The 15065-nt window shown below is 45.9% G+C and overlaps 1 protein-coding gene across 16 annotated transcripts in view; it reads left to right on the top strand.

Moving 5' to 3' along the window:
• Nucleotides 1–15065, top strand: part of TRERF1 (transcriptional regulating factor 1) — a 197977-nt gene that overhangs the window by 132326 nt on the left and 50586 nt on the right. For 15 of the 16 annotated variants that reach the window (XM_082345955.1, XM_082345950.1, XM_082345956.1 and 12 more), the window contains one exon: nt 2055–2169. The gene's annotated coding sequence lies outside the window, so the exon portion shown is untranslated. Of the gene's footprint in view, nt 1–2054; nt 2170–5404; nt 5499–15065 lie in introns of all 16 variants that reach the window. The other variant, XM_082345953.1, reaches the window with a different exon arrangement.

Genomic DNA, 15065 nt, shown 5'->3' with positions numbered 1-15065 from the left:
TCAACTGTTGTATGCCTAGTGCTTTGCACTTGCCTGCTATATACTAGGCACTCAGTCAACAATGGATGGACCAATGGATGGTTGGATAGATGGATTGAGCTAGTTAACTTCATTTCCTTTACCTTAACTCCAGCCAGTATACTCTTCTTGCAGGAAAGGGGGATTGTAATTGCCTGTTTATATGTCTCCATTGGGTCTCTTTGAAGAAGAACCCATATTGAGAACACTAGAATCTAGCCCAGCACCTGATATATAAAAGTTGGCTGTGTGGTCTAAGCTTAATCTTGCCCATGAGTGATTCCAAGGACTATTGCTCCTGTCGGGGAGCCTGGAGAGTTATTTTCCCATGTTGAGAATAAGGATGAAACACTCATGGAAACTGAGGGAAGTCCATTCCTGCTTCCCACCTCGTGCCATGGTTTAGCTTCTTGGTAAGATCTGCTATTGAAGTTGTCAGTTACTCTGTTGACTTATTTATACATAAATAGTTATTCCCATAACCTTCACTTCGCCAACATTCAGAGATAATGATAGACAATCTTTGTAACATCACAGACATCGCTTCCAAAGCATTCCCTTGCTATAGGAATGTTTATGATGTGCTTATCGCTAGAATTTCATGAGCAACAAACTCCCAAATTGCAAATGACTTAGCATTTGAAGCAGCGAGTGAGAGTGTATGTGTGTACGCATTAAAAAAAAAAAAAAAGACTTTGAAAAGGGAAGTTTTTCTTCTACAGAGATATCTTCTTCTAAAGTTTAAAATAAGAACTACATAAAAGCTGAGAGTTTAGAGGAATGAGCACTTTCTCTTAAGCATTCAAATGGGGGAAAATGACTTGTAATCTCTCCCTCAAGTATTAAGGCAATAGGCATTTAAAGGCTTTTTTGGGAGCTGGCTGTCACAGACAAAAGATTTCTCAATTTAAAAAACATCATTTTTATAACATTAAATGGTAGGAATGAACACCAGCAGCCCTCTTGACATTTTGGAAATGATTTATTTTTTGAAACGTCCCAGTCCATTTTAATAGATGACACTTTTGTTCTTCCCATTCCAGGCAGTAGCTTCGGCTGGGGTTGCCATAGTTACAGTTGGAAGTTCAAGGTAGAGCAGGACAGGGCTCCAGGCACAACTTCTGACCAGGTTCCCATGAACCCAGTGTGTTGGTGCCACCACCTCAGACACTCCACCGCCACACTTTCCCAAAGTCCCTGCTGTAACTCTCCTTCTTGGAGAGAGACTCTCTGAACAGTCTGAACTATAGTCCAGAGGGTGAATTTGACATCATTTTTATTTCCAGCCACCCTCTCTGAACCAAGAGCTCAGCCAGACATCTCAGGAAGGTTGCACTCTTTAAAAACGTTTCCTATAGCAATGCTTCTCAGCTGTGGTTTGTGGAATGGTGCTGGTCTGCAAGCTGTTTACCGGTCCACGAGATCAGTACAGAAATTGAGAGGAAGTGCTTAGAAACTCTCATGCCGATTTGACAGACTAAGCTGTTGAATCATTAAGAAGTAGGCTTGTACTCTGTATGAATATTTTTGTCATTTCATTTTTCTACCTGTTCCTTTTCTTATATTTTATAAAAGTATTCATCCGTGATGGATCGGAAATTAAAACAAAAACAAAGAACTGGTCCTTCATAACAAAGAGCTTGAGAAGCCCTGTGCTGTAGCACTTGTAAGCTGCCTCTGCTCCCTGTGGGACAGGTAGGCTGTTGAATGAACTTGGGGAAATCACAGCACTTACCAAATTATCTTGTAGTGAAACATGTGTATGTCTCTCTCTCTCTCTCTTGCTAGGCTGTTGCTTGAGAGCAGGGACTGCATCTGATTCATCTTTGTAGCCCCGTTCCTTAGAGCCCTGCCTGGCACATTGGAAGGCGTGGGAAACATTCGTCCTGTGCCTGTCTGCTCCCCAATGACATGAGAGTGGCTGAGGCCAGCCTCGCGAGCTCCCGCGGCTTCTGGATAGTGTCCTTGGCAGGCTGGTGATGGAGAGCTGGGAGCAAACGATGAAGAAGTGACCTTTCTTTCTCTTTTTCCCACAGAACTAGGCCTCCTCTTCCCACCTGCCCAGCAGCATGAGAGCAGCATGACTGGCCAGCCGCAGGAGAAGCCCCCAGAGCCAGGCCCCCAACTCAACCATCTGCTGCGGAGGCCAAGGTGAGCTTGCTTCCCTTTTCCTGGAAAGTTTCGGCATTTTCATTTGAACTAATTCTCTATGCTTTTGTAATCCCTTGCCATATGCTGGAAAAATGGGGTTTACTGGGACATGGGTAGACTGAAAAAGTACATGTCAGCCTAATGGGGCAAAACGTGCTCATTTCGGCTAATGGAGAGGCCGATGGTGGAGCAGAAAGGACATTGGATTGAGTTTCTGGGGACTGAAGCTCTCATTATTCCTCCACCACCTCCTGAATCTGGGACCTTGGGCAGATTTTTTAGGGATCGGGTATCCAGGGAATTTTGGGTGAAGGAATCTCTGGGACGGGATAGAATTGGAAGGATGGTCCACTCATGGTCTGGGACTCTCAGGACGTCCTGGACAGTCTCCTGTCCCACACAGGGTCATAAAGGGCCTTAGAGGATAAGCCAGGCCAATTCCCGGCCAATGCTGAGCAATGAATTGTTAGAAGATTCTTCCTAATATTGGGACAAATTCTTCCTCCCTGCAATTTCTATCTTCTCTCCTCTGCTCTGCCACATGGACCCGCAAAGACTGGGCTTTCAAAGACTCTTCCACATGACTCTCTCTTTGGATTTGGAGATGGCTGTCGTGACTCTGTTTTTCTTTTTTGTATAAATTCTCCCTGGAGACTGGCACCACTCACCTTGTCCTCTTGTCCCCTCCATGTTGGAAAGGGCTTCATCACCTCCAGTGTTGGTCCTCAGTGCTCACTCAGCCTGTACCATCCTCAACAGAGAATCCTTTGTTCGCCACTCATTCTTCAGGACATATTAAGAGCCCCCTTTGTGACAGTCACTGTACTAGACTCTGGAGATACATCAGTGAACAAGAAAGACAGGGTCTTTATCTTTTTTAAGATAAAATAAGTATGGATCCTTGGAGAGAGTTTGAAATAAGCATTGAACCATTTCTGTGTGCTCCTTTTAAATATTTTATCTTTTCAACTTTTTTCTTAAATGTTTCATGAGTGCTTGAAAAAGTGTTACTCTCTAATTATTAGATATATAGTAGTTTTCTATATATGATCATTAAAATAAGCTAGTTCATTGTGCTGTTCAAATCATCTATAATATGTCCTTGTCTGTTTTTGTCTGACTAATCTTCTCAATAACACATTATTGAGAGACATGTTAAAAATCTCCCATTGGATTTGTGCATTTCTCCTTGTAGTGCCAAAAATTTTGCTTATGTATAAAATTTTGTATATTTTAAGTCAATGCTGTTTGGTTAGAACAGGTGTATCTTACTGATGAATTGGGATTCATTTCAACCATCTTTATATTTGTTTTTTTTCTGCTCCTTCTTTTTGGTTGAGATGTTTTTCCCTCCTCATTCCATCTTCTATCTTCTTATTTGGAAGTTATGTGCTCTGTATCTGTTCTTTCAATATTTAGCCCATCTATTTTAACAGGCATACTTAACAAAGTCTAAAATTAATCAATGTGTTTACCTGCCTCCCCCAAAATACAAGAACCATAAACTGGTTTAATTCTAACCACTACCTCTCCCAATTTATATACAATTGCTATCTTGTGTTTTCATTCTATCCTGTTTTTTTCCTTACAATTTAGACATCAGTGTTTTATATGATGTGTTTGTATCCACATTCTTATCAATATCTTTTCTCACCATTCTTTCACGAATTGGAGATCATTTTCCTTCTGCCTAAAATAAACCCCTTTAGCATTATCCTTTAGCGAGAGTCTGTTGGTGGTAAACTTTCAAGTTGTTTTTGCTTTGGTTTGGTTTGGTTTTTGTTGGCTTGAAACTGTCTTTTGCTCTCAATTTTGAAAGGTAGCTTTCCTGGATATTTTCTCTTCGGTCACTGAAACCATTATTCCACTACCTCTGGCTCTGAATGTTGCTGTTGAGAAGTTGGCTGTCGGTCTTCCTTTATAAGTGACCTGGCATTTCCCTCTAGTTACATTAAAGATGTTGCTGCTTTCTTTGGTGTTCTGCCACTTCTCTCTCATGTAACTAGGTGTCAGTTTCTCTGTCTTTATCCTGTTTGGGTTTCATTGGGATTCCTAGAGCTAAAGATGAGTGTCTTTCAACAGTTCTGGAGGATTCTCACCCTTCATTCTTTGAACATTGACTCTTTCCCATTCTTTCTAATAGCTCCTTTTGGAACTCCAGTTAGACGTATGGTGGATCTTCTCATTCTGTTCTCTGTATCTCGTAACCTCTATTCCATATTCCTCACCTCTTTGTCCCTCTGTGCTGAACTCTGAATAATTTCTTCAAACCTGTCTTCCATTTAATTTATTCTGTGTTTCAAATGCTGTTTAATCCATCCACTGAAATTTTTTCCTTTCAGCTTCTTTATTTATCATTTCTAGAAGTTCTGGTCCATTATTTTTTAAATCTGCTTGGTGATTTTCTCCTATTTCTTGCTTATATTTGCAAACTTCTTAATTTCTTTAACATATTGAAGTTGCTATTTAGAAATTGTAGAATTTCATGTCTGGTAATTGAGAATCTGAAATCTTTGCAGGTCTGATTCTGCCGTCTGTTGCTTCTGCTGACTAGTACTCATAATGCCTTGTTTCCTTCTTGTTGTTATTTTCTTTGAGCTGTTCATTTTCCTTAGAACTTTACCTTTGTGAACTATTTGAGGTATGGCTTGAAGTTAATTTTTCCAGAGACGTTTTGCATTAACTTCTGCTAGTTGTCTGGGGGCACTCCCAATCACAAATCACTTTAAATTCATTTTCTACCCAAAGCTTTTCTGGCTACATAAGTAGCATGAATTCAAACTGCAAATCTGTGTGAGATCCAGCTTATGGGTTCAGATTTCTACCCAGCCCAAGGTCAGGTTTCCTTGTGGTCTCCTTTTGTGTTGGGGGTCTATTTCTCATTCATTGAGGGTGGAGCCTTTTGAAGTCCCAATTTTATGAAGGAACTAAGCTTTTTCTCCTCTTTCCTGAACACTGTGCAGCTCTCATGGGAAACTTAGAATCTGTAGGGTTTGGCAGGAACCCTCAGGGCAAAAGCCAGCTTTGCTGCTAGCTTACATCCCAAAGTTCCTGCTTTTGGTTTTGGTTTTGGTCTTTGAAGAATCCTTCCATTTATACCAGTTCAGCAGTGTGTATATAATCTTTATATTTCAAATTTTAAACAGCATGTTAGTTGTTTCAGTTGGGAAGGTCAAGTAGGGTATCTGATCTGCCATATTGCCAGAAGGTCTGTTTTCTTTCTTTTCTACCATAGCCTCGTGGGACAGGAATTACTATTCCTTGTTCACAGAAGAATGAACCAAGGCTCAGAAAGGACACGTAACTGACTGCAGTCACAGGGCTAGCAGGTGATGGACCGGCAAGGAGTATATTCCTCCCCTCTCCCCTTTTCCTACCTTTGCTCTCCTCAGAATAACTTAACCATTTTTGGGGGGATTAGCTTTATGCTCACAAAGGATATAAGTTCCTACCAGAATGCTATAAATAGTTGGGCAGCTTTGTAAAATTTGTTTATGAATCTATTGTTTATCTTCCTCGAGAGAGGAAATGGCTTCTGCATATTTTGTGGTTTGTTTCTCCCGTGGTCCCCAGCAACTTTCCTGCTTCATTCCCACTTGGCAAAGACCTCCTGGACCTGCAGCCAGATCCCATGTGCACCTCAAGGTTGAGGACAAGACCTCAACTTCCTCTTGTCCTCGTGCTCTCTCTCCTTCTTCTCCCTTTCCTTGTGCCTCTTTTCCACACCCACCAACCCCATCCTTCCTGCTGTTAGTTTTCCTGTCTCCTGTTTGTGTGCCTTTCATCGGAGGGGAGGCCACAGAGCACAGTGGTTAGACTTTTTGGGCTTGGGGGCAGGAGAAAGAGCTGAGTTTGAACCTTGCTCTGCCTCTCACTAGCTTCGTCTCTCTGAGCTTCCATTTCTGCATCTGCAACATGGGGACCACAGGCAGAGCTGTTCAAGGATGAAATGAGATGATGTATGTATGTAGAGCTTGTAAAAGGAGCTTGGAGCATCACAAGCACCCAGTCCGTGGTAGTCAATATCATCATGACTAAGAACAGACCCCTTCAAGACTCGCGCCCTTGTTCAGTGACGCTCTCATGTTGGCAGAACTGGTTTATGATATGTGATGGAAATGGAGGCAGGAGTCTAGGGTCAATGTGGGATTCCCAGCCTCGCTGGGGTGTTTTTTAAAATAATCGGAGGGAAAGCAGAACACACTGGTCTGGCCAGTGTTTGCACGGGCTATAAACCATGGGTTCTAGAAATGTTCATCTCTAGAGATGGGGCATCTCAGCATCTCAGCCCTCCCTCCAAGCTGTTCCTTCTGTCTTAGAACCATGAGAGCTCTGGAGCCTCATGACACCACTCGCTGGGGAGTTGTCCCTGTGGTGCCCCCACCCCGGTCAGTGGGTGGCACACCGACTCTGCTGGACACATGTCCAGAAGGGGCAGGATGGGTGGTCTCCACTGTCCATTTGACTTCCATTCTTAAAGCTGACATGACGGCTTATAAACACACACTCCCTGCTCATAAATAAGTGACTTTGTATTACACTCAGATTTGTGTCACTTCCTGATTTGATATCTATCAGGCAACAACTTTTTTAGCACCTGCTATTTGTAGTGACTCTGGGCTTTGTACAGTGGGCAAGTGTTACGAAAAATGCATAGAGTTGCTATGACCCTAAAACTACTCTGAAAAATAGTCTATTCATTTAAAAAGACTTTATGACCAAAAAATGCATAAAGGATAAAACACCTTCATAAGATTAAGTGCCAGGTATTCAGAATAGGTTTCCAAGGGGGACAGCACTGTGCCTTCGAGTGCTCAGGGAAGTCTTCCTGGGGAAAGCTAGGAAGAAGATTGGGGCTGGCCCCGTGGGGCAGGTAGGGTGAGGTGGCTGGAAAAGGAACCTTGTACGTTGGGGGTGTCGAAGTGGTGTGAACTGAGGTTTAGAGATGGGCATTCTCTTGAGCTAGTGAGACCCAGTGCAGTGCTTCTAGCCCCACAGATGGCCTCTGTGGCATCTCTTAGAGAGCCACCTCCACTGGCATATCAAGTGCCCTGACAAGTCCTGCAATGAGTGTTTGACTGTGCTTCACCAGGTTTCCCAACTGTGTCTGATCATGCATGGCCAATGAACATGGTGGTCTTGAATGGATTTGCATTTGCCTTTTTATCTCTCTGCAAATGCTACCAACTCACTTTTGTAAAACAGGGATTGACAACTTTCTTTAAAAATTCAGTCTGTGAGGATCAAAAAATTATTTCCAAATAATTTTCAAAGACAAGTCAACCACTTGCCTTCCTTTTCCAAGTATGGCTCAAATACTTAGAAGGGTGGGCTTTTGTAGGAGCCTGAGCATTGATGTTGCTGCACTAGGGAGGGAGCTGACTCCCAAGACGATGTCCACCAACTTCTCGACCTAGCTGAGGGGCCAGGCCCAACCCCACCCCATCCCCACCCTGCCTGCAAACCTCAAAGTCTATTAACGGCCTCTCTCCAGATAATGATTCATGCTTCCTGTCCCTCCTCCTTTCTAGTTACTCAGAGCCATGAGCCAAGATTGATTACTTACACCATCCAACTGGCCTCGCCCATGGGGAGCTCAACTGGTAGATTAAATATTCTTCATGGGCGACACCCCAGGTTGAGTTCTCCTTGTCAGCTGAGTCCTGCGCAGTGAAACAAGGGGTTGTCCCAGATGCAGATGTGGAAATGGTTTCCAGAACTAGGGAGTCGGGACACATCATGTTGGGGAGTATGTGAGGAGTTTGGGGAGCCGGGGTTACTGTGAATAGAGAAACAAGGAGGTGCCTCAGGCACGGGACTCATATACTGCCATGGCCTCATAAAAGCCAACAGAAATAGGTTCTAAGCTGAGTCTTTAGGTGCTTCTCTGGAGACTGACTATCTGCTCCTTCTTGCTGTTAGGTGGTTTTGGTCCTTAAAACATTTTCATAATCTTTATTATACTAGTCATATAGATTATTCTATTTTTTAAAAATTAAAACACTCTAACTGAGCTTAAGTCTGCCCTGATAACCTCCCCCACTCACTCAGTTCCTTTTCCAAAATACCGCGGAACCGAGATGGACATCCAGGTGGCCTGATTCCCAGTGTTCTTTCCCCCCAGGGGGCCAGGGTCCTTAGGGATCGGCTGTCAGTGGTGGAAAACCCTACTGCCTCAATATCCTGCCTCAAGGTTGCTGGGTGTCCCTGAGACAGGCAGGGTCTGGGAGGTTCACCGAGCTAAGCCCTCGCTGGTCAGAGCCAGTGGGACCTCCTTGCAGTGCGTCAGGTCCAGCCTCCTCATTCTGCAGAAGCTGAGTCTGAGATGCAGGGAGAGGAAGTCATTTGCCCAACAAGGTCACAGGGCCAGTCTCCTTTTCTGTTTGGCCCGGGTTATCTTTATATTGGGTTTGCATTTCCTGAATACGCAGCAACTGGGTAGGGGGTGGAGGGCAGGGGAAGTGGGCTTAGAAGAACCTCGTCTGAGAATGTTTAAATTTCCTGTGAGTGTCCCATGAAGAGGGAGATAATCTATGTGCACATGATCCAGAGGCGAGGGGGAGGCTTGGTTTAGGTCCAGAAGACGGAGAGTGGAGGGGAGAAGGAGGAGGACACATGGGAGCAATTCAGAGAGGCTGTGACGTTTTTATAGGTGAGATAGAAATAGAGGTTTGTTTCTTTGCATTTCCTTGTTGCCTTCTTGTTTGCGTTTTTGGAGAACACTCAAGTCACGTGGAGGCTCTTGTTTTAGTGGTGGTCCTTTGTGGTTCTGGGGGGTATCTTTGGCCGAGGACCTCTGCTCTTGTCTCCCTCAGGTTGGCTTCTTCCTGGCACATGTGGTCCTTTGGAAATCTCTTCCCCCCTCAGAGCGTCCATAGCTTAGCTCAAAATGGGAGTAGAGCCTCCTGCTGGGCTGCCTCACAGAAAGACAGTGGGTATGAGGGTACCCCCGAGATGTTAAGGGTTGGCTTCATTTTCTCCCTAACTTCTGGGAGGCTGACACGGACACTGAGTGATTCGGAGCTTCCACCAGGAAGGGTCTCGTTTGCCCGTCAGATCAGGTGGCAGATGTGGGCACCAAGGCCGCCCCAGGCCTGCTTTGGGCCAGCCTTGCCAGACAGTGTGTCCCACGTTCCTTAAAGGGAGCTGTTGTGTAAGCAGGCCAGGAGGCTGTAACTGAAAGTAAGGAAACGGCAGATATAGACAGAGTTACTGCCAATTTCCTGGAGTCTGAGAGCTGGGGCCCCCTTGAAACAGGAAGGGAAGTAGATTATTTCCTTATCTGGTATCATGGAGGGAATGAAATGTCTCTTTCCGGGTAACTGGGGCAGCACCTTTCAACTTCTTGCTTTAATGATAACCACAAATTTCCTAAGCTTTAGGTGGCCACTCAAGAATTACATCTCTTTCCCTCTCCTGGGGTCTTGAGCAGCTTGAGAGCCAGACCCCAGAGAGCAGAACACCCGCTTCGTTACCGGTAACCACACTAGAGAGCTTGGCCTGACTCATGGCCACACTGAGTCCCTCTTAGGCACCTCTGAGTCTCACTGACCCATGGAGATCCACAGGCCTCTCTCGCAGGGACCCACCTGCCCCAGAAAGCAAGTCTGCCCCATAAGCAAGTCACATGGGCATCTGTATCCTCCTGCTTCTTTCTCTGCCTGGTGAACAGTATGCTAAACGCACATTAGCCTTTCCACGGTGACGCTGGATCTTTAGGGATAAAGGGGAATGTCCTCTGATGCAGTGGTGCTTTCAGGAGGGTGTCAAGGTAAGTGAGGTTACCTGTCCCTACACGGGAGGGCCCACACGACTGTGGGTTTTCTCTCTTCCTTCCTGTGTCCACTTCTAGCCATTTCTGCCCCTGAGCGCCGTGCTGCTCACTGAAACAAAGGGAGGGCTGAAGGTTGCCCAGGAAACAAATAACCAAATGTATTCAATCATGACTGAGTCATTGAGCCTTGATGTCAACTGTACTTAAGTCAAAACAAAACAACAGAAACCCCACCCAGGTGGTGAGACTTTGTGAGTTCTCCCTGGGCACCACGCATGTCCTGAACATTCTCCTGTTTAATTTTCACCAAAAACCTGGAATAATTAGGTGTTGTTATTCCTCTTTGACAGATGTCAATACTGAGGCTCCAAAAAAGATTAGATCAGCCTTCCCGGTTCTCACTTTGCCGGTGGAACATTATGATTTGAACTCTGGTCTTCTGACTCCAGAGCCCAGTACTTTGGGTGTTTCTGTGAGGAAAACGCCTGCCACATAATCCATGTGTTTCTCTCCAGTGAGAAAAGTTCCTGATGAGTTAAAAAAAAAAAAAAAAAAAAGTTTCCAGAGAGCTGAAGCTAGCCCTTTAAACCTGGAACGAGAAAGGGTTTTTGGTGTAAAGTGCATCAGATTCTTTCTCATACTTCCAAGTTCACGGCTATATGTAAAGGGTTGAAGGCTGCCTGCAGCTGATGGCCAGGACGTGTCTATACCAGGGTATAAGCCAGCTCTCCTTGACCCTTCAGAACGTGGAGAGCGCTGCAGGGGTCCAACTAGGGGGAAGTAGCTTCATGCTACTCAGATCTGCGACGGGTGAATGAAGGACACCACACGGTATCAGAGAAGCCTCATCCTGGCATCAGAGGGCTGGAGGTTTAACCCTTTGTCACAATTGTGTGGCCTTGAGTGCATCTTCCCCTGCACGTGAATTTCCTCATCTTTCAAATGGAGAAAACAATTCTGACCTCACCAGCTTGTTGTGGGGACAGAGTAAGATAGTGGGTGTCGGTGCTTTGTCCAGTGCTTTCCAGAATGTTAGTGTTGGCCATGAGGACAAGCACGCCCTCCCATGAACTCCTCAATATCCCTACCAGAGACTCCACGTGGGCCAGAGGATTCGTGGCTGTGGCCCCGGGGGGACGGGTCTGCTCTGAGCTCCACTGACGTCAGGCAAACACACCCACGGCCGCCAGGGCGGGTCACCCTCCATGTCAGCACTGACTTCCTCGTGCCAGGGCTGCTGGAGAGAAGGAGCCATGAGCTTCTCACTCTTCTGCTCAGGAAAAGGAAAGAGGAAAAAAAAGAAAGGGGAAAAAAAAGAAAAATTGATTTTTCTTTAACCTGTGGCTTTTTTTCCCTTTCTCCCCTCCTTGCTATGAGTGGGATTGCCACTTAACTTTTTTTTAATTAAAAAAAAAATGATGTTCTGGGTGAGGGAACATAATATTTAGACATGTTGAACTGACAGCTGATGAGCGTGTTGTCAGTACATCATCACCACAAATCATGTGGCAAAGGTTGGTGGGGTGGAGATTTGTGTGTACGTGTGTGTGCGCGCACACACTCGAATGATTTTAAGTGTTTGGGGAAGGTCCCATGACCCCTGTGGAAAGCAGCTCCTGTGGAAGGTGAGCCAGGGAGATGGTCAGCCCTTAGGGTAGGAATGGGAAGTGGGCTTCCATTGTGAATTGAGGGGGGGGGGTCTTCTCCATGTGAGCCTGGGGAAGCAAAAGGTCTCCCCTTCCCCTCTCTTTCTCTCCCTCTTTTGTGTCCTTAGCACCCAGTGGGTGCCCTGTATTATGCTGACCGCAGTAGACAGAGTTGATGAGGCACTCCTTGGAAGAGGTCCCAGTTTGATGGTGGATGCAGATAAAGCAGCTGGGACCAGTGCTCTAAGTGGTGTAAAAAAGACACGCAGCCTGAGTCCCGCCATTCTCACTTGCCCTCCAGGCATTCTTCGTCCCATCCCTGCCTTCACTTACTGCCTGTGTCAGGGGACTCAACAGCCTCTCTTGAGCCTTGGAGCCCTCGGTCCAGCTGCCTCTGTGACAGCTCCTGTTGTAGGTCTCAAAGTGAAACAGCTTTCGTGGTGCTCCGTCTTCGCAGATGCGAATCTAGGCATCATCTTGACACTCCTCCCTCCCACATCCCCCTGCCCATCTCATCACTAAGTCCTATCAGCTTCACCCCCACATGCCCCTCCATCACCACCCACATCCAAGCTGCCTGGCCTGGACCATCACTAAGTTGAGTCCCGCTCCCCATGTCCTCACTCACCCTCCTCCAGTCCGTTGTTCTGACCAGGGGTCCACAAACTATGGCCCATGGGCCAAATCCAGCCACTGCCTGATTTTGTACAGCCCGTGAGCTAAAAATGGTTTGTGCGTGTAAACATTTGATGATACGGGGCACTGACTTTGAACCCAATTAAGCAAAACGTTATCCCTCTAAAAAAATAAGTCCATTCTTCTCATTAGTAGATCTATTTACATTAAATTGTACTCGATTACTATTATATTTTGAGTTTCCTCAAAAAGTTTGTAGAAATTTGTTTTTTCTCTTATTATATAAGCGTCTACATCATAGCCTCGATTTTGCTTCCTGGCTGTGAACCCTGCAACATATACTTTCTGGCCTTTTACGGAAAACATTTGCTGAACTCTGGTCTATCCTGTGGCCTTTTCAAAATGGAAATCTGATCAGTCACACATGCTTGTACATGCACACACACACATACTTGTACATGCACACACACACACATACATACATCATACATCACATACACACATCCAAACACTTTAATCGTTCCCCATTGCTCTTGGTATAAAGATAAAACTCCTTACCTTCAAGAACCTGGGGTGGTCTGGCCCCTGCCCCGTCTCCATTTTCATTGCCATGCTCCTATCCTGGCCAGTCTGGCCTTCTCTTAGTTCCTATGTCCACTGTGTTCCCACCTGCCACAGGGCCTTTGCCTGTGCCATCCTTGACTTTATCTGGGAGGCAGCTTTCCACACTCTATTTTCCCTATTTAAGTGCTTCTCATCCTGCAGATTGCAGTATCACCATGACTTCCGCAGAGGATCCTTCCCTGACCTTTCTGCTGAGGTCACAGCCCTCTATCGTAACCACTCATCGCAGTCATAGATTTGTCATTTTCTGACACTCCCCCCACCCCAGACGGCAAGCCCCTGACACCATGAGAGCTGACACCATGTCATACAACCCCCTCATGGTGTCCCCTGGTACATAGTGGGCACTCAGTAAATACCTTGTTACATTGAATGGCTGAGAATCAAGGAAGCCTTCATAAAAGATAAGTTTGAACAGGAACTAGTAGGTTGAGAAGATGGAGAATGGGAAAAAGGGGGTTTTAGGCAGAGGGACCAGTATTCTGGAGACTCTGTGTGGCTCCATGGGTAGGAGGGAGGGCGCTCGGGGTGTATATGGGTGAATGGTTGGGTAAATCATTGGAAAGGGAGGTGAGGCCACATCATGAGGGGCCCCCTGTGCCAGCCTGAGCTCTTTGGATGCTTCTCCTGTGGGCAGAGGGCACAGAAGGAAGCAGAAGGGTGGCGTGGACAGAGCTGCTGGGTGGACAGTAGGCTGGAGGGGGCAGGACCAGCTATAAAGGACTGTTCCATGGATCGCGCAGTGGGGATGAGAGGAGATGGTCATGGAATGCTATAGAGGAGAGGGCAACAGGAATCGATAGCCTACTGGAAGTGTGGGAGGTGAGCTCTTGGGGGTCCCATGTTTCTCCAGTATTTAAGATGAGTGAAGAGAGAGGAGTTAGAGCACAGGTGGAGGGATGGACGTTTGTTTGAGGGTCAGGAAGTGGAGGTGGTAAATACCTATAGTCCCCCGGTGTTCTCTATGAAGGAGATTAGAGTTATCTGCTGAGACAGAGGCTTTCTGGGTTCAAGTCATAGGCTTTGGCCTCTTCCCCCGTTTGCAAGTAGTGGGTGCCACATGCCCCCTAAACTGTCGGGGGGTTCAGCTCAGCCAGGAGCAGCTGGGGGCTCAGGCTGGCGGTTTCTATCCCAAGCAGCTCCTCCGGGGGTTAAACAGGCACTTAAAGGAGATCTTAGAGACCTGCCTTTCCTCATTCTTTTCCTAAAATGTGATGTCTAGATGTCAGCTTTGTCAGAAATCCTACCTCGAAGGCCTTTGGAAAAAAGAGTTCCACTCATGTCCGAAAATGTTCACCGAGGCCCTACACCACCCAGCTCTGCTCTGAGCACCGTGGGGAATCCAGCTCTTGGCCCCCAGAGGGTCTGTGCCTGACCTGAAGACACATAACTAACACATGAAATGCACAGAGACGGAATTCCCTGGCGGTCCAGTGGTTAGGACTCAGTGCTTTCACTTCTGTGGGCCCGGGTTCAATCCCTTTTCGGGGAAGTAAGATCCCACAAGCGATGCGGCGCGGCCAAAAAAAAAAAAAGAAGAAGAAATGCACAGAGAACGGTGCAGGAAGGTGTCATTCAGCGGCATCATGCATTTTGTTTTCTTTTTATTTTAACATCTTTATTGGAGTATAATTGCTTTACAATGGTGTGTTAGTTTCTGCTTGATAACAAAGTGAATCAGCTATACATATACATATATCCCTATATCTCGTCCCTCTTGCATCTCCCTCCCTCCCACCCTCCCTATCCCACCCCTCTAGGTGGTCACAAAGCACCGAGCTGATATCCCTGTGCTATGCGGCTGCTCTATCTACACTAGCTATCTGTTTTACATTTGGTAGTGTATATATGTCCATGCCACTCTCTCACTTTGTCCCAGCTTACCCTTCCCCGTCCCCGTGTCCTCAAGTCCATTCTCTAGTAGATCTGTGTCTGTATTCCCGTCCTGCCCCTAGGTTCTTCATAACAATTTTTTTTTTTTTAGATTCCATATATATGTATTAGCATACGGTATTTGTTTTTCTCTTTCTGACTTACTTCACTCTGTATGACAGACTCTAGGTCCATCCACCTCACTACAAATAACTCAGTTTCGTTTCTTTTTATGGCTGAGTAATATTCCATTGTATATATGTGCCACATCTTTTTTTTTTTTTCACACACACACACTGTATTTTATTTTTACAAGAGATAAATAAACTGACACCAAGCATTGT

The sequence above is a fragment of the Balaenoptera borealis genome, assembly GCF_965194805.1.
Source record: "Balaenoptera borealis genome assembly, chromosome: 12".
Classification (NCBI taxonomy): domain Eukaryota; kingdom Metazoa; phylum Chordata; class Mammalia; order Artiodactyla; family Balaenopteridae; genus Balaenoptera; species Balaenoptera borealis.
The sequence above is the reverse complement of the archived record's forward strand: the minus strand, read 5'-3'. Positions and strand labels throughout refer to the sequence as shown.